Below are 23,452 nucleotides of genomic sequence, written 5' to 3'. Positions count from 1 at the left end.
TCTCGTAGCTAAACTTCAGGTGGAGTTTCCAGCGAGAACTGTACTCGTGACCGCTGGTTTATAAGACCAGTGCTCTAACCACTGAGCTAAGGTGCCAAATACGGTTAGTACCTTGCGGTACGAGTAGCATTATCAGTGGATTGAGGAGCAGGATGGGGTTTGTGGTGGGGGATTTTTGATGAATGGGGAAATGTCTGAGGTGGAGAGCAGGAAGTTAAGAGCCGCAACTTGACAATGACATGATTTGACATGTGTGCTGCGTGTGTATTTGACATGTATGTTGTGTATCTGACATGTATGTTCTTCAGAGTTGATCGTTAGTGTTACATCTCTGACTTCTCCAGCTCCGATGCCAGTTCATCCAGCTGGAAGATTTAGATGTTGTTCCCTTCACAGACGCTGTGGGGCGTGTTTTCATTAAATGAAGAATTGACCAAAAAATGATTCACTCCGTGACTGGGAATCGAAACCGCGTCACGGCGCCGATCCTGATCACTGGACTTTCAGTGATGCTGATGTGAGAGATTTGTAATGAATTGACCATCTCTGCACCCATTGCTTTATTTCCAATAATTTTCAACAAAGATAAGTCACGATGAGAAATGACGGGAGGTGAAAATGACAGGATTTGAACGTCAGTTAGAAAGTCCCAATCCATCCTCTGGGCAGGGATTGCAGTCTCAATGTTGGCAATTCTGACGCTTATATCGACAAACAGCCATTCAGCCTGTGTGCCTGTCTGTCTTCTCGATCGGAGTAACTCCGTTTGATAAAGTGTCACCTGAACTCGAAACATCCGCCCTTTTCACTCCTTACAGGAGCTGTCAGACATTGGGAGATTTTGGAGCATTTCCTCTTTTCCCATCCGCAGTAATTTGTTTTTATCACTGAGGACATTTGGTTGAGATTATTTGAAGAAAGATGAAAATGATGCATTAACGAAGGGGCAGAAATCATTGCTCTCTCAGATATTTGGGAGGCCAAAGGTTACCATTTCCTCATCAGCCGAAATAGCTCAGCTGAGAGAGCGTTAGACTGAAGGTCTTAAGGTCCCTGGTTCAATCCCGGGTTTCGGCAGGATCACCTTGCTGGTTTTCTCTGCTACCTGCTTTGTGGCTCTGCATTTTGTTTCGCACTGTCTTCAAACATCAATTCACGCCAGCTGCAACAGACCAAATATCCATCGCAATTCCCACCCTGCCAGATGTTCTTACATTTCCTCCTTGTTGGATTCCACTTTTTAAAAGGCTTCCTCTATTTCTAAACATTCCCAATGTTAATGAAAGGTGATGGAGGTGAAGGTTTATGTTTGTTTCCTGATGAACACATGCGATGTGATAGGAATCAATCGTCATTAAATAATGTTGGGAGCACCAGATAACAGTACAGCCGGGAACAATTGACAGGTATGTTTTATTGGCACCCACGGACCCATTGCCAACAGGCAATTGTTTACTGTGAATGCTGATGGTGAGAAAATAGTAAAAATCCGTCCCTGAGTGGTTTTGAATCACCAACCTTTCGTTAATAGCCGAACGCGCTAACCAATTGCGCCACAGAGACTGAGAGAGCAGTAGTTAAATATATTCTAAACTAGTGTGTCAATGACCACAATTCTATTTCTGAAAACCTATTCCACAACTGCAGCATGACCGCACTGTTTACAATTCTGTACAAGTCTCTTTAGTTCCGTTGATCCCGCAGCACTGCTATAGTGTGTTGGTTATTCCCTTTCTCCTATGAACGGGCAGGTAAAATAAATCCACGTCTCTTACCACAGGTAGGAATTCAACGGGAGGGAAAGGAACTGATCACCATTTTTATTATGGGATTGAAACATTCAGGCACATAAATCCGGTCCGTTACAGGAAAGTCCAGTAGATCCGCACTGAGTCTCGATTCCCTCATCTGACTGAACGGCTTTTCCTGATTCTTAGTGATGAAAAACGATTAAGAAAAACGATTAAAAAAAAATTCTTCTGTGAAATGTGCGCCATTTCCCCTAGTTCACTTACAGTATCACTTGTATCTGTCTGTTTGAGCACACACTACTATCAGATATTTCAGATGGTGATTAACCATATTAGTTTGCACCTATAAACCCATTAAATCTGTTGTAGACTGAACAAGATGCGGATAAATGCTCGGTGTCAAAATCGACTTCCCTGCTTTTCGTCAAAATAACGTGTTTATATTTTCACAGTAAGTATTTGAGGGTGATATCAGATCAACGATAACGTGTTTAACATCGAACTTCGGTTCATGTTGAGCAACAAACTGAAATCAAACAGTTTTCTCTTCCACCACACGAGAAAGCTTAATAAATGTTTCTGCCCGGTTTTGAACCGGGGACCTTTCGCGTGTTAGGCGAACGTGATAACCACTACACTACAGAAACAGCTGGGAATACATCATAGCGAATCTGCCTGACTGCAATGTTCAACTACGTTGTGTTGCTGCAGGTTCCGATAGTCAGACTGAGAGCCCATGTCACTGAATTCAGGAAGATAACCGTTACTTTCAATCTGATTGTACAACTTATCCCGAACACCAAAACTTAAAAGAGTTCGTCTGGCAAATATCTAAGGGAGCAATGATTTCTATCCATTCATTAATGCATCATTTTCAACTTTCTTCGAATAATCTCAATCAATTGTACTCAGTGATAAAAGCAAATTACTGCGGATGGGAAAAGAGGAAATGTTCCAAAATCTCCCAATGTCTGACAGCTCCTGTAAGGAGTGAAAAGGGCGGATGTTTCGAGTCCAGATGACACTTTATCAAACGGAGTTACTCCGATCGAGAAGACAGACAGGAACACAGGCTGAATGGCTGTTTGTCGATGTAAGCGACAGAATTGCCAACATTGAGTCTGCAATCCCTGCCCAGAGGATGGATTGGGACTTTCTAACTGAGGTTCAAATCCTGTCATTTTCACCTCCCGTCATTTCTCACCGTGACTTATTTTTGTTGAAAATTATTGGAAATAAAGCAATGGGTGCAGAGATGGTCAATTCATTACAAATCTCTCACATCAGCAACACTGAAGGTCCAGTGATCAGGATCGGCGCCGTGACGCGGTTTCGATTCCCAGTCACGGAGTGAATCATTTTTTGTTCAATTCTTTATTTAATGAAAACACGCCCCACAGCGTCTGTGAAGGGAACAACATCTAAATCTTCCAGCTGGATGAACTGGCAGCGGAGCTGGAGAAGTCAGAGATGTAACACTAACGATAAACTCTGAAGAACATACATGTCAGATACACAACATACATGTCAGATACACACACAGCACACATGTCAAATCATGTCACTTTCAAGTTGCGGCTTTTAACTTTCTGCTCTCCACCTCAGACATTTCCACATTGATCAAAAATCCCGCACCTCAAACCCCATCCTGCTCCTCAATCCACTGATAATGCTACTCGTACCGCCAGAAGCTTGCAGGATTTGCCTCCATAGCTCAGCGGTTAGAGCACTGATCTTGTAAACCCAGAGGTCGTGAGTTCAATTATCGCTGGAGCCTCCACCTAAAATTTAGCTACTAGAAGCTGTTGGGAAAAGGCAGACAGAGTGGGAGGCGAAGCAGGGTGCTCTTATGAGTGGGCGGGCAGATTAGGTGCTAATTTGAAAAGCAGAACAATTTTCTTCTTCGTGAAAAGAAATCGAAAGATCAGAACATATTTGACGAGCTGATAAATATAGATGTTGATATTAAGAATGGAATAGATGCGTTTGTACAAGGAATGTATAAAGTTAGCATGTAGGTGCAGCAGATATTTGGAAGGGAAATTACATTTTGTCCTTATTGCCGGCAGACTGGAGTTTAAAAATAACGAGGTGTTTCTGCTGCTACACAGGATTTTGTGGAAACCAGGTTGAATATTCTGTGCAGATGTGACAGTCACATTTAAAAATGTTTATGCTTTGCATTAGAAACGGTAAAGAGAAGGTTCACCAGATTGTTCCCTGGGGTCAGTGAGTTGTCCTGTGATGAAATTCTCTGGAGTTTAGAAGAATAAGCGGTGATCTATTTAAACTTACACAGTTCTGATTCGGTTTGATAGGATGGAGGCTGAGAGATTTTCTTTTTCTCTGCTGGTCGGGAATCTAACCCCCTGCGGCACAGATCAGCGGCTGGTCATTTAGGGCTAAGATAAGGAGAAATTACTTCACTCAAAGGGCAAGAATCTTTGGTATTTTCTGTACCTGACAGTTATGTATGCCCCATCATCGAGCACATTTAAGGTTGGGATAAGCAGGTTTCTGATCTCTTGGAGAATTCAGGGATCTGGGAAGCTGGTGGAGAAACTAAGTTGTATCCCAAGATCAGCCATGATGGTATTGAATGGTGGAAATCTCGATGGACCGAGTGGTCTGTTCCTCCTCCTATGATTCCTGTTAGAATAAAAACAGAAAGGACTGGAATTTCTCAGCAGGGCTTGCAATAAAGGTGGAGCAAGACACAGAGTTAAGTTTCCGAGTTCAATATGATTCTTTTCAAACGAGTAACTGAGTGTGAATTATAACAACTAGCACAACATCGAGACTGCAAACACTTCCAGTATCACTTGTACCTGTCTTTTTGAGCACACACTACTATCAGATATTTCAGATGGTGATTAACCATATTAGTCTGCACCTATAAACCCATTAAATTCTGTTGGGGACTGAAGGAAATGCGAATAAATGCTCGGTGTCAAAATCGAACTTTCCCCTCAGTGCACTTCATTTCACAGAAAACATTTGAGGGTGAAATCAGAGCAGTGATGACATGTTTTTAACGTCGAGGTTCAGATAATGTTAAGCAACAAACTGAAATCAAACCATTTTCCCTTCCCCGACATGAGAAAGCTTAATGAAAGTTGGTGCCTGGTTTCGAACCGGGGACCTTCCGCATGTGAGGCGAATGTGATAACCACTACACTACAGAAACAGATGAAAGCAGGGTAGAGCAAATCTGCCTGTCTGCAATGTTCAACTGCGCTGTGTTGCTGCAGGTTCCGATGGTTAGACTGAGAGCCCATGTCACTGAATTCAGGAAGATAACCATTACTTGCAAACTGATTGTACACCTTATCCCCAACATCAACATTTAAAAGCGTTCGTCTCGCAAATATCTAAGGGAGCAATGATTTCTGCCCATTTATTAATGCATCATTTTCATGTTTCTTCCAATAATCATCCGCATTTTGTATCCTGTCGCTCCCTTATTTCTTTGTTCTTAAAGTCTGACATTTCCAATTTAGGTACTGAAGAGGAAATCTCCGTGATACTGATTCCGCCAGAACTGGTAGTAATACAGGATTGTTGTATCGCAATAAATCTACATTCCCTGACCAGGAATCGAACGCGGGCCGCAGCGGTGAAAGCGCCGAATCCTAACCACTAGACCACCAGAGAAGCTGATAAACACTTTATAAAATATTAATTTATCCATGAACCACCTGCCTTTCGTTTTGTTTCTGTCTTTTTATTCACCAAATACAAGTTTCTCCTTCACATTGTCGTGTTTATATCACACACAAGTGATATAAACTTGTGGCCACAGTGCAGAATCCAAACCACTGATCCAACAGGGAAGCTGACAGTGACTTTCCCAATCAGCGGATCATCGTCATTTTAGCCTTTCTCTTCGTTCTCTTCCGTCACACAATAGGCAGGTTTCTCATTCTAAAAACATACTCTGCTTATTTCCACACTTGACACCTGTCATCGAGCCCATGGTGGTGAAAACGATGGCGTTGCACCATTGGAACACCCGGGTTCCGCCATCACCAGCTCAGTGTTACCTTGTTACTCCGGGACCCGGCAGTCAGAGTGTTCTCCCACCCCCAGTAAGTCCCCAGAGTTCAGAAGCTGTGACATCTTCTTCAGAACCTTCAGTGTATACTCGATGGAGACGAATATCACGCGAAGGCCATCTCCTCGCCCCCACTACTTCCCTTCAAAAAACAGAGCAACAGGAAATTAAGAAACGACGAGCTTAAGGACAGTTTAAATGATGGTGTCCCTTCAGTGCAGCTCATTGTGTTTCGAAAGTGAGATGATTTCTGTTTGTTACACAGTTCAGGCTGACCTGATTCAGAGAAAGATCAGGCTCAATCCTCCCGATGGCCTTTCCCAACTCCATTTCTTTAAACGAATTTCAGTAACATTTCCATTAAATAATATGATTGTGAAATCTGTCAATGTGGTTGTATGGCCGAGCGGTCTAAGGCTCCAATCTCCGCGGAGGTTCAAATCCCAACGCGAGCGAAATAGATCTAAGTTTTGATCCTTACTGCTTTTGTAAGATTGAATGCAGGAGTGTGTGCAGTGTCGTTTTCGTCATGTGATTCTTCTGTGAAATGTGCGCCTTTTCCTCTAGTTCACTTACAGTATTACTTGTATCTGACTGTTTGAGCACACACTACTATCAGAAATTTCTGATGGTGAATAACCATATTAGTCTGCGCACCTATAAACCCATTAAATTCTGTCGGAGACTGAACGAGATGCGAATAAATGCTCGGTGTCAAAATCGAACTTCCCCGTCAGTGCACCTTATTTCACACGAAGTATTTGAGAGTGAAATCAGAGAAATGATAACACGTCATTAACATCGAGGTTCGGATAGTGTGCAGCAACAAACTGAAACCAAATAATTTCCCTTCTCCGACATAAGCAAGCTTAATGATTGTTTCTGCCTGGTTTTGAACCGGGGACCTTTCGCGTGTGAGGCGAACGTGATAACCACTACACTACAGAAACAACTGGTAAACTAATGGAGCAAATCAGCCTGTCTGCAATGTTCAACTGTGTTGCTGCAGGTTCCGATGGTCAGACTGAGAGCCCATGTCACTGAATTCAGGAAGATAACCGTTACTTTCAATCTGATTGTACAACTTATCCCCAACATCAACATTTAAAAGCGTTCGTCTCGCAAATATCTAAGGGATCAATGATTTCTACCCATTCATTAATGCATCATTTTCATCTTTCTTCGCATAATCTCAGCATTTGTATCATCAGTGCTTTGTAACGTGTCGCTCCCTTTTTCCTTTGTTCTTTAAATGTGACATTCCCAATTTAGATGCTAAAGAGGAAATCTCCCTGATACTGATTCCGACAGAACTGGTGCAGACCGGGAGGTAACGCAGGATTGTTGCACAGCAATAAATCTACATTCCCTGACCGGGAATCGAACCCAGGCCGCGGCGGTGAAAGCGCCGAATCCTAACCACTAGACCACCAGGGAAACTGGCTAATTTAAAAATATTAATTTATCCATGCGCAACCTGCCTTTTGTTTTATTTCTACACAGGAGCACAATCTCGGGACAAGGCACTGATGATTCAGGACTGAGATGAGGAGAAATTGCTTCACTCAAAGGCTGGTGAATCTTGGGAATTCTCTACTCCAGAGGGTTCCGATGCTCCATCTTTGAACACATTTCAGTTTGGGTTAGACAGATTTATGATCTATCCAGGAATGAATGGAAGCAGGAATATGGAATTGGAACAAATGCTCAGCCACAAGTTCATGTTTCAATTGTTTTTTTTTATGTTGAAAGGTATAATGGAAGCATATGTACAGATATATATATATATATAAAATGTTATATGTAATATGTTTGAAGTCAATCGTCATTAAATAATGTTGGTAATACCAGATAACAGTACAGCCGGGAACAATTGACAGCTATTTTTTATAGGCACCCACGAACCCATTGCCAACAGGCAACTGCTTACCCGTGAATGCTGATGGTGAGGAAATAGTAAAATTCCGTCCCTGGGTGGTCTCGAACCACCAACCTTTCGGTTAATAGCCGAACGCGCTGACCAATTGCGCCACAGAGACTGAGACAGCCACTAAATATATTCTAAACCAGTTTGGGACCAATGATCACGCAATCTGAAGTTTAATTTTATTATTCATGCACTGGGCTTTGCTTCTATAAGGGCTACAATTAACCTTGTCTCATTTATGACTGTTCATGGCAGTGTTCGCTACAATCACACATTTGGTGCAGTCTTGTACAGTAATGCACTAGGCCATGTCTCTTTATATACTGCGTTTGACTCATTTGAATCATTATTGCAATAGACTTTGCAACTGTTTACAGTACATTACATGCCGCTTCATTTATTAATACATATAGACATGCCATGATAAATGCTACAAATCATCGTCTCTGAACTATTATTACTGAGTCAAGAGTTCACTTACGTTACATTAGGCTCCATCTCAGATATTATTGTGCTAGGCTCTATGTCATGCACTACTGAACACACCCGTGTATCACGAATAAAGCAGACACTTTCTCACTAATTGTTTTTCTATAAAATGTGTCTAATAGATGGAATCGAACAAAGAGCGAGTGAGAAGAATAGATGGATATTAACTAAAAAGTGCAACATAATTGTGTGGATGAAATTGTGTTATAGATCAGAGTTAGGGCTCGAATTGTGCTGAAGTTAAAAATTATAACAAGGAACTATATTTACATATACACAGAACATAATATAGAGGCAGGGTTCGGGCTGGATTTCTGAACGGACTAAGGGAAAAAATGAGCGCCGAGGAATGGAAAATCCAGCGAAAAAGAGGCATGTGTCCAACTATAATGAAATATTATTTGATAATGTCTGGATGATAAAATAGACAAATCTTTAAATCACTAAAATGTAAGGTTATACAATAATTAGCTGGTAATCGACATGTTCACTAACCGGAAGGTAAATATGATTGCAAGTATTAAATTCACTATACTTCGGCCAGATTTCCCTGTGAATGTTACTGACAGAGATATTAATGTAATTGCTTTACTGATTGTTCCCTTTCCATGGAAACAGGGAAATAAATTTTCCTCAAATATCTCCTCAAACCTGCTTCACTATCTTGTGATTAAAGTGATACAACACCACCATCTGCTGGCGGACAACAGCGACTGCAGGCGCTGATGCTTGTGAGTCTGCGAACCGGTTACTGAAATATGAATATTGAACGATATTGTCCGAGATTGGAGTTTATAGAAGGATCTCGGCTGGCGTATTCGCCCTTTTTATAACCAGACACCGCAGATAAATCGTGTTCTTCATTTCCCATTGGGAGATAATGTCTGGAGATTGAAGTTGGGATTATTTGAAACTTCAAACTGTACATTCGATGCAGTTATCAGACGTTAATCAAATTCAGAATCTTAGTGAGAAAACATTGTTGCCCTCTGCAATTCGTTTTTCAGACATTTTCACGGTTTAGTCTTAAAAAAAGCACAAAGAATCAGACATTTACAGGGACACACACACACACACACACACACACACACACACACACACACACACACACACACACGCAGGTATTGGAGCCTACAGAGATACAGGGGGGCATACACAGATTCAGGGACACATATAGACGTAGGGGCACACTGGATTCAGGCGCAGACATATAGAGATCCTCGTAACTCGAAAGATACAAGGGCACACACAGAATCAGAGGTATATACAATGTCTCAGCTTGTACACTGCCAAATTCTCTCTCGTAGTTCCAGACTTTTCAATGAGTTCAAGCAGGCAACTGTTTACCCATGAATGCTGATAGTGAGAAAAATAGCAAAATTCCGTCCCTGGGAGTTCTTGAACCACCAACCTTTCAGTTAATAGCCGAACACGCTGACCAATTGCGCCACAGACACTGAGGCAGCGACTGTTAAATATATTCTAACCTAGTGTGTCACTGGCCGCAATTCTATTTCTGAAAACCTGTTCCAGAACTGCAGCATGACCGCACTGTTTACAATTCTATACAAGTCTCTTCAGTTCCGTTGATCCTGCAGCACTGCTGTAGTGTGTTTCTCCTATGAACGGGCAGGTAAAATGAATCCATGTCTCTTATCACAGGTAGGAAGGGAACTAACGACCAGTAGCCCAAAGATCCAATACATTCCACTCAATCATCAATAACACCATTCACAACTACACCTCCTTCCGAATATTGTGAACCATTTCCCTCAGGATTTAGTTCCAAGACTTAATATTTCTCTTGTTTTCCCCCAATTTTGACAGGAGATTCGGTTCAATATACAGAGTGAACGGAGAAAGAAGAAGCTTTGCATTGGCCGGGAATCGAACCCGGGCCTCCCGCGTGGCAGACGAGAATTCTACCACTGAACCACCAATGCTGCTCTTGTTAATGCTACCCCCCACATGCTCTCTCTTCCTTCACACTCAGTAGCATTGTAATTTCCTTACTTTGTCCTTTCGTTCCCCAAATGCCCACAAAAACTCTCACTCAAATCTCACACGTAACATCGCACAAGCCTCTCATGCTGTTCAACACCTTCCTTTCATTCACAACCACATCTCAAACTTTCAACCTTCCTCCAAAACACAAGCACTCTGAAAAAATCCCCCTCTCACACCGCCTCATTCTCCCAAATTTGCCTCTGCTTTCTCCACATCAGTCTAAACACGCTGAAAACGTATTCAAATCATTTGCACACTGTCTCTTACACTCAACTCATATCAATACAATACGCCTCATGCCATTCTGCAAAAGCTTTAAATTACTATATTTCTTCAAAGCTGGTACCCAGTGCGACACCAGGCCAAACTTCCACTTTCAACACTTGATAACACCTATATAGGGTTACAAGTTAGCTCGGAATGAGTTAAAAAATAGGGCGTAGGAGAGCTAGGTGGAGGCATGAGAAGTCCTTGGCAAGTCGGATAAAGGAAAACCCCAAAGCTTTTTACTCTTACGTTAAAAAATGCATTAAATCTTCATATATCGAGGCCAGTCTGTGACATCTGAAAACGCTGAATCCTAACCACGAGACCACCAGGATCCCATCTGCCTGATTCTCCCAGATACTGATTACAGGAATGTGCACAGCGCCAATTGTCCGCACTCACACACTCCTTCCTGTCTGTTAAGATTTGAAATTGTTTATATTTTCACATTGGCTTCCAGTGTGATGAAAGCAGAAATGTGATGAACTGATGTTGTTCAGTGGATTTACTGCAGTAAGGTTTATGTCAGTTCGATGCAAACATTGGTGTTTGAATGTGGTCAGTTACAGTGAAATTTAATGCAGTGGAAGGGAGCCTACTCATTTTTACAGAAGGAACCAGCAAGGGAAATATAAATATGAATAATTGTACAACGGGACTGATATTTATCCCTGCTGTTCAAATTGGCACAAGTATTGGCATCCACGATTTTCAAATCTCACCTTGTGTTGGGTTCTGTGGTGTAATGGTGAGCACTCTGGACTCTGAATCCAGCGATCCGAGTTCAAATCTCGGCAGAGCCTCGTTTTAATTTGCAAATACAGATGATGGATTGGCTGAAGGGCGTTTCGTTTAAGTTTATCACCAAATCCTAATCGAAAGAAAAATTTGACAGCCTGTTCAACTGCTGTTACTCAATTCAAGGGCAATTAGGATTGGTAGTAAATGAATAAAGACAATCTCAATAATGGACCTTTTCCTCACAAGTAAAAGCAAACTTTCTGACAGTTCTTGTGCCTGAAACTTTCGAAACATCGAGCTAATATGTAACAACTATCCTGATGTTCGCATGTGCGTCAGTGGCGCAATGGATAACGCGTCTGACTACAGATCAGAATGATTCTAGGTTCGACTCCTGGTTGGCTCAGTACAAACCTTTAAAAGGTGTTCATAAGTTCCTTGTTACTTTCGATGAAAAAAGTATTTAATATCTTTATACTTTTTCAGACAAATGTTGGCAAGCATATTTTCAGCTTCTCTGGAGAAAGTAATGTTAGGAGATTGCTAATGAACAGCAACTGACTATTTTACGTTATTTTTTTCGGAAAAAAATCATTCAATAAGATTAGGATATTAAATAAATGCTAACCGCAAATACATTTTGGACAAAATTCAACATGCCTTTGAGAATTTACACAATTTTGTCAATTTTTTCATAAAATTCAGCATTTCTGATTTTGGAGAAAGCATTTCAAGCTGAGGTCAGTGCAAAGATAATATGAATGTAACATCGAGATTCTGATAATATTCAGCACCAAACTGAAAATCACACAGACTTCCCTCACCCTAGCATGTTTCAGATGTTGATTAACTATGTTAGTCTGCACCTAAACCTATTAAATTGTCTTGTAGACTCGATGACTTGCTGATACGTGCAGGTGTCAAAATAGGAACGTTTCTTTCCTGGCAATGCATCAAACAATTTATCATTTCTTATTTGACACAAAGCATTTGAGGCCGAGGCCAGAGCGAAGATACTATGGGTGTAACATTGAGATTCAGATAATGTTCAGGGACAAAATGCCCCGGCCGATGAAGGCATGCTTTAAGGTGCGAGGGGCAAGGTTTAAAGGAGATGGACATGGCAGATTGTTTGCACAGAGAGTAGTGGTTTCCTGGAACTCGCGGCCGGGGAGAGATAGTAGAAGCGGATGCAGTTGTGACTTTTAAGTCACTTGACAAGTACATGAATAGGATGGGAATAGAGGGATGTGGTCCCGGAAGGATAGGGGGTTTAGTTAAGTCAGGCAGCATGGTCAGTGAAGCTTTGAAGGGCAGAATGGCATGATCCTGGGCTGTAATTTTCTTTGTTCTTTGTACAGCCATTGTTCTTTACCCAAAACTGAGCTTCAGACCCTGTAGCTCTATATTTAACCACTCCATCTCTGACATCTCCAGTCACACAACCCTGTGAGATGTCTGTACTGACCTTATTGTGGCATCATGAGCGTTCCACATGCAACATGACTTGCATCTATAAATTCTCATCTTGAACATTTCAATTGAAATTTCAAGGCGAGCAGAGCCTTTTGAGCACAATGGTTCAGATTCCCATCCCCTTTTAATGTGAACAAGTTGTTTCTGATTTCACTACAGAGCTTGTCTATTAAACAATGACTGAACACAGGGGGTGAATGTGAGAAGCTGAAGTTTCCAGTTGAAGAGGTTCCCAGTGTCTCTGAGCAGCTGAACTGGGGAAGCCTTTGGGCAGGGACTGCGCCGCTGCTATTTCCCTTCCTGACCACCGGGTGTCGCTGTAACACGCCCGGGCGCTGCTCCGCCCAGTGTCACCTCTTGCCCACTGCGGCCCGGCCGCTGCTCGTTGGCGGAACATCCGGGGCCTGTAGAGAGGCGGGGCCAGCCGCCATATTGCCGTGACGTCACCATCAGCCCCTCCCCCCGTCGAGGAAAAAGCGACTGTTCAGAAATGTAGAAAGTGAGAGAAATTCCCACCCGGAAATCCCGCCCGGAGCGGAATTAAAATTAAACAAAATACATATTTTTATAAAGAGGCAGGTGGCGGAACCGCGCATGTGCTGTAGTATTTTCCCAGAGCGCACCGCGCGGGTGTGATTGAAAAACAGACGGAATAAAAAACAGAAACGATGTTCCCGAATGGAGAAGGAACCGAAAGTCTGACGGTGAGGATGTGAATAATAATCATCAAGATTCAAAATATTAAAAGATTAAAATGGAACTGCCTGGGCGCATGTGCAGGAGGGGAATTCAACCAAAGTGCAGCGCGCGGGACGCCGTCTCCTTTGGCAACGCAACATGGCCGCTGGCCGTCTCCCCTGGCAACGCAACATGGCCGCCGGCCGTCTCCCCTGGCAACGCAAGATGGCCGCCGGCCGTCTCCCCTGGCAACGCAAGATGGCCGCTGGCGGTGAGTGATTATGGCGCAGGCGCAGTGAGGTCTGCCTGCAGCCCATTGTCCAGATTGCCCCCAGTGGATGTGGTGGGGATGGTGCAGCAGATGGAGCAACAATCCCAGTTTCAATGGGGGGAGAGAAGCTGCAATGCTGCTCCCTGTTGTTCACTCCTCTCCCAGTCTCAGCATTGCAGAGTGTTTAAACAAGAGGGTGCATTGTCACAGCAGCACCCAGACCTGCAGTTTAAGTTTATTTATTAGTGTCACTAATAAGTAGGCTTACATTAACACTGCAATGCAATTCCTGTGGAAGTTCCCTAGTTGCCGCATTCCTGTTCAGGAAACACTGATGGAGAATTTAGCATGGCCAATGCATCTAACCAGCAAGTCTTTCGGACTGCTGGAGGAAACCAGAGCACCTGGAGAAAACCCATGGAGGCATGGGGAGAATGCACAAACTCCAAACAGATAGTGACCCAAGCCAGAAATCGAATTTGGGATCCTAGCGCTGTGAGGCAGCAATGCTAACCACTGTGCCACTGTGTTCCAACACTCTCCCCCAGATATAAAACTACAGCCCCCCCCCCAATTAAAATCATAAAATCCCAACAGTGCATCAAGTCTATGTCAAGAGCATTTTACCCTATTCCCGTAACCCCACAATACTCTCTAATCCCCCAACCTTCACATCTTTGGACATTAAGGGAGAAGTTATCATGGTCAATCCACCTAACCTGCCCATCTTTCAGGCCCCACAGATATTCTGGTCACCCTATTATAGAAAGGATATTATTAAACTAGAAAGACTGCAAAAAAGATTTACTAGGACGCTACTGGGACTTCATGGATTGAGTTATAAGGAGTAGCTGAATAGACTGTGACTTTTTCACTGGAGCATAGGGGGCTGAGGGATGATCTTATAGAATTCTATAAAATAATGAGGGGCACAGATCAGCTCGATAGTCAATATCTTTTCCCAAAGTTAGGGGAGTCTAAAACTAGAGGGCCTAGGTTTAAGATGGGAGGGGAAAGATACAAAAGTGTCCAGAGGAGATTTTTTATTTCACACAGAGGGTGGTGAGTGTCTGGAACAAGCTGCCAGATGTAGTCATCGAGATGGGTACAATTTTGTCTTTTAAAATGCATTTAGACAGTTACATGGGTGTGATGGGTATAGAGGGATATGGGCCAAATACAAGCAATTGGGATTAGCTTAGGGGTTTTTAAAAAGGGCAGCATTGTGCATGAGTCGCAAAAACCCAGCTTGCAGGTGCAGCAGGTGGTCAGGAAGGCGAATGGGATGCTGGCCTTCATAGCGAGGGGGATTGAATATAAAAGTAGGGAGGTCTTGCTGCAGCTGTATAGGGCATTGGTGAGGCCGCAGCTGGAGTACTGTGTGCAGTTTTGGGTGCCGCACCTGCGCAAGGATATTTTGGCCCTGGAGGGAGTGCAGAGGAGGTTTACTAGGCTGATACTGGAGTTGAGGGGATTGAGCTATGAGGAGAGGCTGAATAAACTAGGCTTGTACTCGTTAGAGTTTAGAAGAATGAGGGGAGATCTCATTGAGACGTATAAGATGATGAATGGGATGGATAGGATAGAGGTGGAGAGACTCTTCCCGCTCAAAAAAGACAGTAGGACTAGGGGGCACAGCCTCAAGATAAAGGGGAGGCGGTTTAGAACGGAGTTGAGGAGGAACTTCTTCACTCAAAGGGTAGTGAATCTCTGGAATTCTCTGCCCGTTGAAGTGGTGGAGGCTGCCTCGCTAAATATTTTTAAGAAGCGGGTTGATGGGTTCTTGATAGGAGAGGGGATTAAGGGTTATGGGGAGAGGGCGGGAAAGTGGAACTGAGCCACGACAGATCAGCCATGATCTTATTGAATGGCGGAGCAGGCTCGAAGGGCTAGATGGCCTACTCCTGCTCCTATTTCTTATGTTCTTATGTTCTTATGGGCTGAAGGGCCTGTTTCCATGCTGTAAACCTCTATGACTCTATATGGGAGAAACATGAAAACCCCACACAGACAATGACCCGAGGCTGGAATTGAACACGGGTCCTTGGCACTAGGAGGCTGCAGTGCTAACTACTGTGCTAATGTGCTGCCACTCAGGCAAGTGTATTTGGAGGGAACACAGGACAGGAGGGGGTGGGGGGAGGGGTGGGTTGATTTCTAACTCACTTTGATGAGAGGAGGGGTGAAAATCAGAAAAAAAATCATCTTTGCCTCAACATTTTCCCTCATTCCTGCTCTTGTTGCGAATTAAAAACCAGCTCACTCCTCCATTCTGCCCATCAATAGGGCTAACAGAAAGCAGGGGAAAGGTTGTGGCGCAGAAAGAGGCCATTCAGCCCATCACATCTTCACCAGCTTGGGAAATAAAGACCAGCCCTTCATTCTAATCCCACTTTCCAGCGATCCAGCCCCGAACCCCGCTTACTACAGGTTCCAGCATTTCAGCTATAGATCTGTGTGTGAGGTGAGTGAGCCGAGAGATTTCCATCTGAACCATCAGTTTAGGCAGCGAATTCCAGACTCCCACCATCCCTTGAATGAGAACCTTCTTCCTAATGCCCCTTCTAATCCTTCCACCAATCACTTTATATCTGTGCAGGCCCCACTAACCCCCCTCCCAACCATCACCACGCACCCCGCAACCCCCCCGATCCCCACATCCCCACCCACCCACAATAAATCACCTCTCTCTGCTCAGGGGAAAGAAGCATTTTCTATCCACCCTGTCATGGCTTCCTCACAATTTTGGACACCTCAGTTCAGTCCCCCTCAGCCTCCTCTGTTCTGGGGAAACAAACATTGCCATTCCAATCTTTCCTCATCACCACAATCTGGGCCTTGTATCAGTAATATCTGCCCTAAACCTCTCTCAGTTATTACAATCTGGGCCTTGTATCAGTAAACTCTGCCCTGAACCTCTCTCAGTTATTAAAATCTGGGCCTTGTATCAGTAAACTCTGCCCTGAACCTCTCTCAGTTACTACAATCTGGGCCTTGTATCAGTAAACTCTGCCCTGAACCTCTCTCAGTTATTTTAGTCTGAGCCTAGTAACAGTATTCTTTGTTGTAAACCTCTCCGAGTTATTACATTCCGGGTCTTCTATCAGTAAACTCTGCCCAAAACCTCTCTCAGTTATTACAATCTAGACCTTAAGCAGAGGACACAAAGATTTAATATAATTGACAACAGATTTGAAGGGGGTGATAAGGAGATTTTTTTACACAATCATATGATCTGGAATGCACAAACTGACAGGTGCTAGAAGCAGGTTTAATAGTAAGTTTAAAATGAAATTGGATAAATATTGACGGAGTTATGGTGAATGGGATTAATTAGATAGTTCACTCATCTTTTTGACATTTTGAATATTTCTCCCTTAAGGTTTTAATATTCGATCTTTTCAGTCACAATGTGTCTGAAACAGAAGATTAAACCATTGGGTTTGATGAGCTGTCAGATCTGTTTCCTATGTGTCTGTGTAACTTGAGAACTGCAGATGACCATGAGAAGGAACTGATTATTTTCAGTTCCTCTAACAGATACACCTCAGATATCAGAAATCTCAGGAGATCCTCATGCCCTCATTATTCTCGCCACGAATATAACAGCTCTCGGTCAGGCGGAGTCAGTCACATGTGTCTCCGTTATGATGTTTCCACTTCTATTTTATCACTCACTTCTCACCACCCTTTGAGTGAAGAAGTTCCTCCTCAACTCTGTTCTAAACCGCCCCCTCTTTATCTTGAGGCTGTGCCCCCTAGTCCTACTGTCCTTTCTGAGCGGGAAGAGTCTTTCCACCTCTATCCTATCCATCCCATTCATCATCTTATACGTCTCAACGAGATCTCCCCTCATTCTTCTAAACTCTAACGAGTACAAGCCTAGTTTATTCAGCCTCTCCTCACAGCTCAACCCCCTCAACTCCGGTATAAGCCTCGTAAACCTCCTCTGCACTCCCTCCAAGGCCAAAATATCCTTGCGTAAGTACGGTGACCAAAACTGCACACAGTACTCCAGCTGCGGCCTCACTAATGCCCGATATAGCCGCAGCAAGACCTCCCTACTTTTATATTTAATCCCCCTCGCTATGAAGACCAGCATCCCATTCACCTTCCTGACCACCTGCTGCACCTGCAGGCTGGGTTTTTGCGACTCATGCACAAGGACCCTGAGGTCCCTCTGCACCGTCGCCTGCTGCAGTTTTTCGCCACGTAAGTAATAGTCCTTCCTACCATTATTCCTACCAAAGTGGACCACCTCGCACTTGCCAACATTAAATTCCATTTGCCAGTTCCTGGCCCATTCGCCCAGCCTATCTAGATCCTTCTGCAGACTCTCCACACCTTCTGCGCAATTTGCCGTTCCACCAATCTTAGTGTCATCAGCAAATTTCGACACCCTACACTCGGTTCCCTCCTCCAGATCATCTATATAAATGGCAAATAGCTGAGGCCCCAGCACCGACCCCTGGGGCACTCCACTAGTCACCAACCGCCAATCCGAATAGCACCCATTAACCCCCACTCTTTGTCTCCTATTTGACAACCAATCCTCTATCCACGCTAACACCCTACCCCCAACTCCATGTCCCCTGACCTTCTGCAATAACCTCTTGTGAGGTACCTTGTCAAATGCCTTCTGAAAATCAAGAAAGACCACATCCACCGGCTCTCCTCTATCCACTGCCCTAGACACATCCTCATAGAACTCCAGTAAATTTGTCAGACACGACTTCCCCTTAACGAAACTGTGCTGCGTCTGCTCTATCAAGCAATTCCCCTCAAGATGCCTCGCTATTTCCTCCTTGATGACAGATTCTAACATTTTACCCACAACAGACATTAAACTAACCAGTCTATAATTCCCTGCCTTTTGCTCGAAGGGCTAGATGGCCTACTCCTGCTCCTATTTCTTATGTTCTTATGTTCAATGACACTCACCATAACCCAGACACTTTAAAATATCATTGCTCCCTTACATCTTGTCCTCCTATTGCAATCGGATGTTTGTTGGGCCTCTTGTCTCCCTTAAAGTCAGATTACCTGCAGTTCAAATGACCTCAGAGACACTGAAACCGACCTTTGTGATTATTATTATACCAGACTCCAGTCAGCCCCAGGAACTGCAGTTGTAAAATACAGTAAGAAGTCTCACCACACCAGGTTTAAGTTCAACCAGCTTATTTGATAGTAAAGCTTGTGGGATTACTATCAAATAAACTGGTTGAACTTAAACCTAGTGTTGTGAGACTTCTTACTGTGTTTACCCCAGTCCAACGCCGGCATCTCTAAGTCATGACTAAGCCATCGACGTTGTAAAATACATCAGAATTGGAATAACAGACAGGTTATTGTTTGATACTGACAGTGGCAGAGTCACACACACTGGAATTTAAATACATTATATCAATAGACCATGACTCAGTCAAATCAAAATGAAACCTAAACTTTGGTTATGGTGCACTGGATACTGACTGTATTATCATTACATTGGATCTAATGCTGTGTTCACTAACATACTGCAATGTGACTCTTATTATGTGAACAAACACTGTTTATGTTACACTCAGAGTCAGTCAGTGTTTTGCTGGGTTTTCTCTGTGCTCCATCTCCACTCTGATTGGACTGGAGCCTGTGTGTGTGTCATTGTTACACTGAGACTCTGTTATTATTGGACAAGCAGCAAGTTACCGTCACAATACTGGGCTGATTGACAGCGACGCAGACCAATGGGAAGAGGGGGAGGTGCTGGAGTACTGATCGGGAGCGTTCGGTCCTCCACCCAATAGGAGCGAACGGGGGCGGGGCCAGCTTTGACTGGAGCATGCGCAGTGTGAGTGATGGCGATGGAAATCGGCTTTTGTTTTGGGCTGGGAAATCTGTTAGAGGTGATTGGCGGTACGGAGAGAGCAATGGATCGCCCAGGTGGGTGAAAACGCTGCGTAAGCATGTGGTGTAAGTAGCAAATCGCGGAAGCGGTCTTCTCGGACCCAGTTTGTTCCGAGCGGGGCCGCAGCTCCTCAGGTTCGCGCCGGGTTAACGTTCGCCATCTTTATTGGGGCAATATGCAACGGTGCGCACGCGCGGTCGCCATGTTTGTAGAGGGCAATGATGTCATTGAGTGGGAGGAGCTTGTTCCCCATTGTTCAGAATGGAGACAACTTGTCCATCAAACTGCATCAACCCTCTGAGTCCCAATGTCTCATTGATGAGGCAGAGCGGTGACAGAGAAGGAAAAATAAAGGGAAATAAAAACAGAAAATGCTGGAAAATCTCAGCAGATCTGACAGCATCTGTGGAGAGAGAATAGAACGCTCTCTCCACTCACATTGCCTGTACCTTTAAGACTTGATTACCTGTAAAAAATTTGCATTCCAATCATTATTTTGTGAATTGAGTTTGTGTCTTTCTATGCCTTGTTTGTGAACAGAACTCCCACTCACCTGATGAAGAAGCAGCGCACAGAAAGCTAGTGGATTTTGCTATCAAATAAACCTATTGGACTTCAATCTGGTGCAGTGAGACTTCTTACTGGGTTTACCCCAGTCCAACGCCACCATCTCCACGTCAGAGAGAATAGAACCAACGTTTCGAGACTGGATGACTCTTAAAGCTTGTACATGTGTACAAAGAGCATGTAAACTTCAACACCTCCATGTACCTTTGTACACCTCTATCAATCTACTTTGCTCCAAGGAAAACAACCCCGATTTATCTTAAAAGAAAGACACTGCAACAAGGTAAAAGTGAAGGTAAGAGTTTTATAAATTTTCTTAAATAATTGGTACTCGAAATGTCAGCCTGTGGGGTTAAGAGCTGCACTTGTGAGATGTGGGAGATCTGTGATGCTTCCAGCGTCACAGATGACTACGTCAAAGGAAGTGCACCCAATTGCAGCTCCTTACGGACCGCATGGATAGGTTGGAGCAGCAGTTGGATGCATTTCGGAGCATGAAGGTGGTGGAAAGTGTCACAGTTAGGAGCTTTAGAGACATGGTCACACTCAAGGTGCAGACAGATAGATGGGTGACTGCTAGAAGGGGCAGGCAGTCAGTACAGGAATCCCCTGTGGTCATCTCCTTCTCTAACAAACATACTGTTTGGATACTATTGGGAGGGGGTATAGCTTATCAGGGGATAAATAGAGCAGCCAGAGACCTGGCACCACGGCTGGCTTTGTTGTTAAGCTGGGAGGTACAAAGACCACTAGAACAATAATTACAAGGAGCTCTATACTTAGGGGTGCAGCTAGGTGCTTCTGTGGATATGAAAGAGACTCCAGGATGTTGTGTTGCCTCCCTGATGTCAGGGTCCAGGAAGTCTCTAAAAGGGCAGAAAGCATTCTGAAACGAGAGGGTGAACAGCCAGTGGTCATGGTACATATTGGTACAAAGGTAGGACGAGGTCCTACAACAGCAGTTAAGGGAGTTAGGTAGAAAGTTAAAAAGCAAGACCTCTTCGGTTGTAATCACAGGATTGCTCCCTGTGCCACCTATCCACTGTCATCCCTTTAAGTAACTCTCCCCAGTCTATCAAGGCCAACTCACGCCATTTGTCAGCCCATTGGCCCAATTGATCAAGATCTCATTGCAATCCTAGATAACCTTCTTCACTGTCCACTATGCCAGCAATCTTGGTGTCATCTGCAAACTTACTAACTATGCCTCCTATATTCTCATCCAAATAATTAATATAAATGACAAATAACAGTGGACCCGACACTGATCCCTGAGGCACACTGCTGGTCACAGAGTTCCAATCTGAGAAACAACATCCACTCTCTGGCTTCTGTCATCAAGCCAATTTTGTATCCATTTAGCTACCTTATTGTGGATCCCGTAAGATTTAACCTCGTGCAACAACCTCCCATGCAGTACCTTGTCAAATGCCTTGCTAAAGTCCTTTTAATCTGTACAGATGCTGCCAGATCTGCTGAGATTTTCCAGAATTTTCTCTTTTGGCTTGCTAAAGTCCAGATTGACAACATCAACTGCATTGCCCTCATCAACCTTCTTGGTTACCCCTTCAAAAAACTCAATCAAATCTGTGAGACACTCACAAAGCCATGCTGACGGTCCCTAATCAGTCCCTGTGTTTTTAACTGCCTGTGGATCCTGTCTCAAAATATCTTCTAACAGCTTACCCACTACAGATGAAAGGCTCACCAGCCTGTAGTTCCCAGGCTTTTCCCTGCAGCCCTTTTTAAACAAAGGCACAACATTTGCCACCCTCCAATCTTCAGGCACCTCGTCTATGATTATCGATGATCCAAATATCATTGCGAGGGGACCCACAATTTCCTCCCTAGCCTCCCACAATCTCCTGGGATACTCTTCATCACGTCCAGGGGATTTATCTATCTTGATGTGCTTTAAGCCATCCAGCACCTCCTTCTTTGTTATATGTACACTCCTCAAGACATCACTATTTATTTCCTCAAGTTCCCTAACATCCATGCACAGTGTCAGCTATTTCTGTGGTGTAGTGGTTATCATGTTCGCTTCCCACACAGTAAGTCCTCGGTTCAAAACCGAGTAAAAAAAAAATTCTTCTTGTAATTATAGGCCAGTTAGTCTTACTTCAGTGGTTGGTAAGTTAATGGAAAAGTTCCTGAGGGATAGCATTTATGACCATTTGGAAAGATGCAGCTTAATCTGGGATGGTCAGCTCGGATTTGTGAGGGGCAAGTCTTGCCTCACAAATTTGATTGAATTCTTTGAGTAGGTAACTAAGTGTAAGGACAAAGATAGAGCATTTGATGTCGTATATATGGATTTTAGTAAGGCATTTGATAAGGTTCCCCATGGTTGGCTCATGAAGAAAATAGGGAGGTGTGGGATAGAAGGAAATTTGCTGGTTTAATAAGTAACTGGCTATCTCATGGAAGACAGAGGGTGGTGGTGGAGGGAAAATTTTCAGACTGGAGGCCAGTTACCAGCTCTGTACCACAGGGATCACTGCTGGGTCCTCTGCTATTTGTGACTTTTATCAATGAGTTGGAAGAGGGGGCTGAAGTGGGGGTTAGTAAATTTGCTGATGACACCAAGATTGGTGGAGTAGTGGATGAGGTGGAGGGCTCTTATAGGCTGCAAAGAGACATTGATAGGATGCAGAGCTGGGCTGAGGTGCAAAGTGATTCATTTTGGTAGGACAAACTTGAATGCGGATTACAGAGTCAACAGCAGGGTTCTGAGGAATATGGAGGAACAAAGAGATCTTGGGGTTCATATCCACAGATCTCTGAAGGTTGCCACTCAAGTGGATAGAGCTGTGAAGAAGGCCTATAGTGTGTTAGCGTTTATTAACAGGGGGTTTGAGTTTAAGAACCGTGGGGTTATGCTGCAACTATAAAGGACCTTGGTAAGACCACATTTGGAATATTGTGTTCAATTCTGGTCACCTCACTATAAGAAGGATGTGGAAACATTTGAGAGAGTGCAGAGGAGATTTACCAGGAAGCTGCATGCTTTGGAGGGCAGGTCTTATGAGAAAAGGTTGAGGGAGCTGCAGCTTTTCTCTTTAAAGCTGAGGAGGATGAGAGGTGACTTAATAGGAGTTGATAAGATCCTGTAAGAGGGCTTTACAGAAATAATCAGTGTCAGTACAGCATAGAAATTCAGAACAGGTAATTGTAATTTCTATGGAACATTCTTTCCCCTCTCATTCCCCAAAAGTTGTAAATCTCTATCCCACACACTCTCCCTCCATTCTCACTCTGCTGTATCTAATATTCACCCTCCCAATTCTCCTGAAGGTGCTGATTGAGGCTGATTGACAGATCCACGCTTCCT

At 43.8% G+C, this 23,452-nt stretch overlaps 7 non-coding genes across 7 annotated transcripts; 2 read left to right on the top strand and 5 right to left on the bottom strand.

Moving 5' to 3' along the window:
• The first annotated feature begins 1,004 nt into the window (after positions 1-1,004).
• trnaf-gaa (transfer RNA phenylalanine (anticodon GAA)) lies at positions 1,005-1,077 on the top strand. Its single transcript has one exon. It is a non-coding gene; the product is annotated as a tRNA-Phe (tRNA).
• Positions 1,078-2,325: 1,248 nt separating this feature from the next.
• On the bottom strand, positions 2,326-2,398 carry trnav-aac (transfer RNA valine (anticodon AAC)). Its single transcript has one exon. It is a non-coding gene; the product is annotated as a tRNA-Val (tRNA).
• Positions 2,399-6,682: 4,284 nt separating this feature from the next.
• On the bottom strand, positions 6,683-6,755 carry trnav-cac (transfer RNA valine (anticodon CAC)). Its single transcript has one exon. It is a non-coding gene; the product is annotated as a tRNA-Val (tRNA).
• A 415-nt stretch (positions 6,756-7,170) lies between these two features.
• trnae-uuc (transfer RNA glutamic acid (anticodon UUC)) lies at positions 7,171-7,242 on the bottom strand. Its single transcript has one exon. It is a non-coding gene; the product is annotated as a tRNA-Glu (tRNA).
• A 528-nt stretch (positions 7,243-7,770) lies between these two features.
• trnan-auu (transfer RNA asparagine (anticodon AUU)) lies at positions 7,771-7,844 on the bottom strand. Its single transcript has one exon. It is a non-coding gene; the product is annotated as a tRNA-Asn (tRNA).
• Positions 7,845-10,093: 2,249 nt separating this feature from the next.
• Positions 10,094-10,164, bottom strand: trnag-gcc (transfer RNA glycine (anticodon GCC)). The gene has a single exon. It is a non-coding gene; the product is annotated as a tRNA-Gly (tRNA).
• A 1,062-nt stretch (positions 10,165-11,226) lies between these two features.
• On the top strand, positions 11,227-11,298 carry trnaq-cug (transfer RNA glutamine (anticodon CUG)). The gene has a single exon. It is a non-coding gene; the product is annotated as a tRNA-Gln (tRNA).
• The last annotated feature ends 12,154 nt before the right edge of the window (positions 11,299-23,452 follow it).

Source organism: Carcharhinus amblyrhynchos, unplaced genomic scaffold (genome assembly GCF_965287045.1).
Source record: "Carcharhinus amblyrhynchos unplaced genomic scaffold, sCarAmb.v2.hapA scaffold_38, whole genome shotgun sequence".
Classification (NCBI taxonomy): Eukaryota; Metazoa; Chordata; class Chondrichthyes; order Carcharhiniformes; family Carcharhinidae; genus Carcharhinus; species Carcharhinus amblyrhynchos.
The sequence above is the reverse complement of the archived record's forward strand: the minus strand, read 5'-3'. Positions and strand labels throughout refer to the sequence as shown.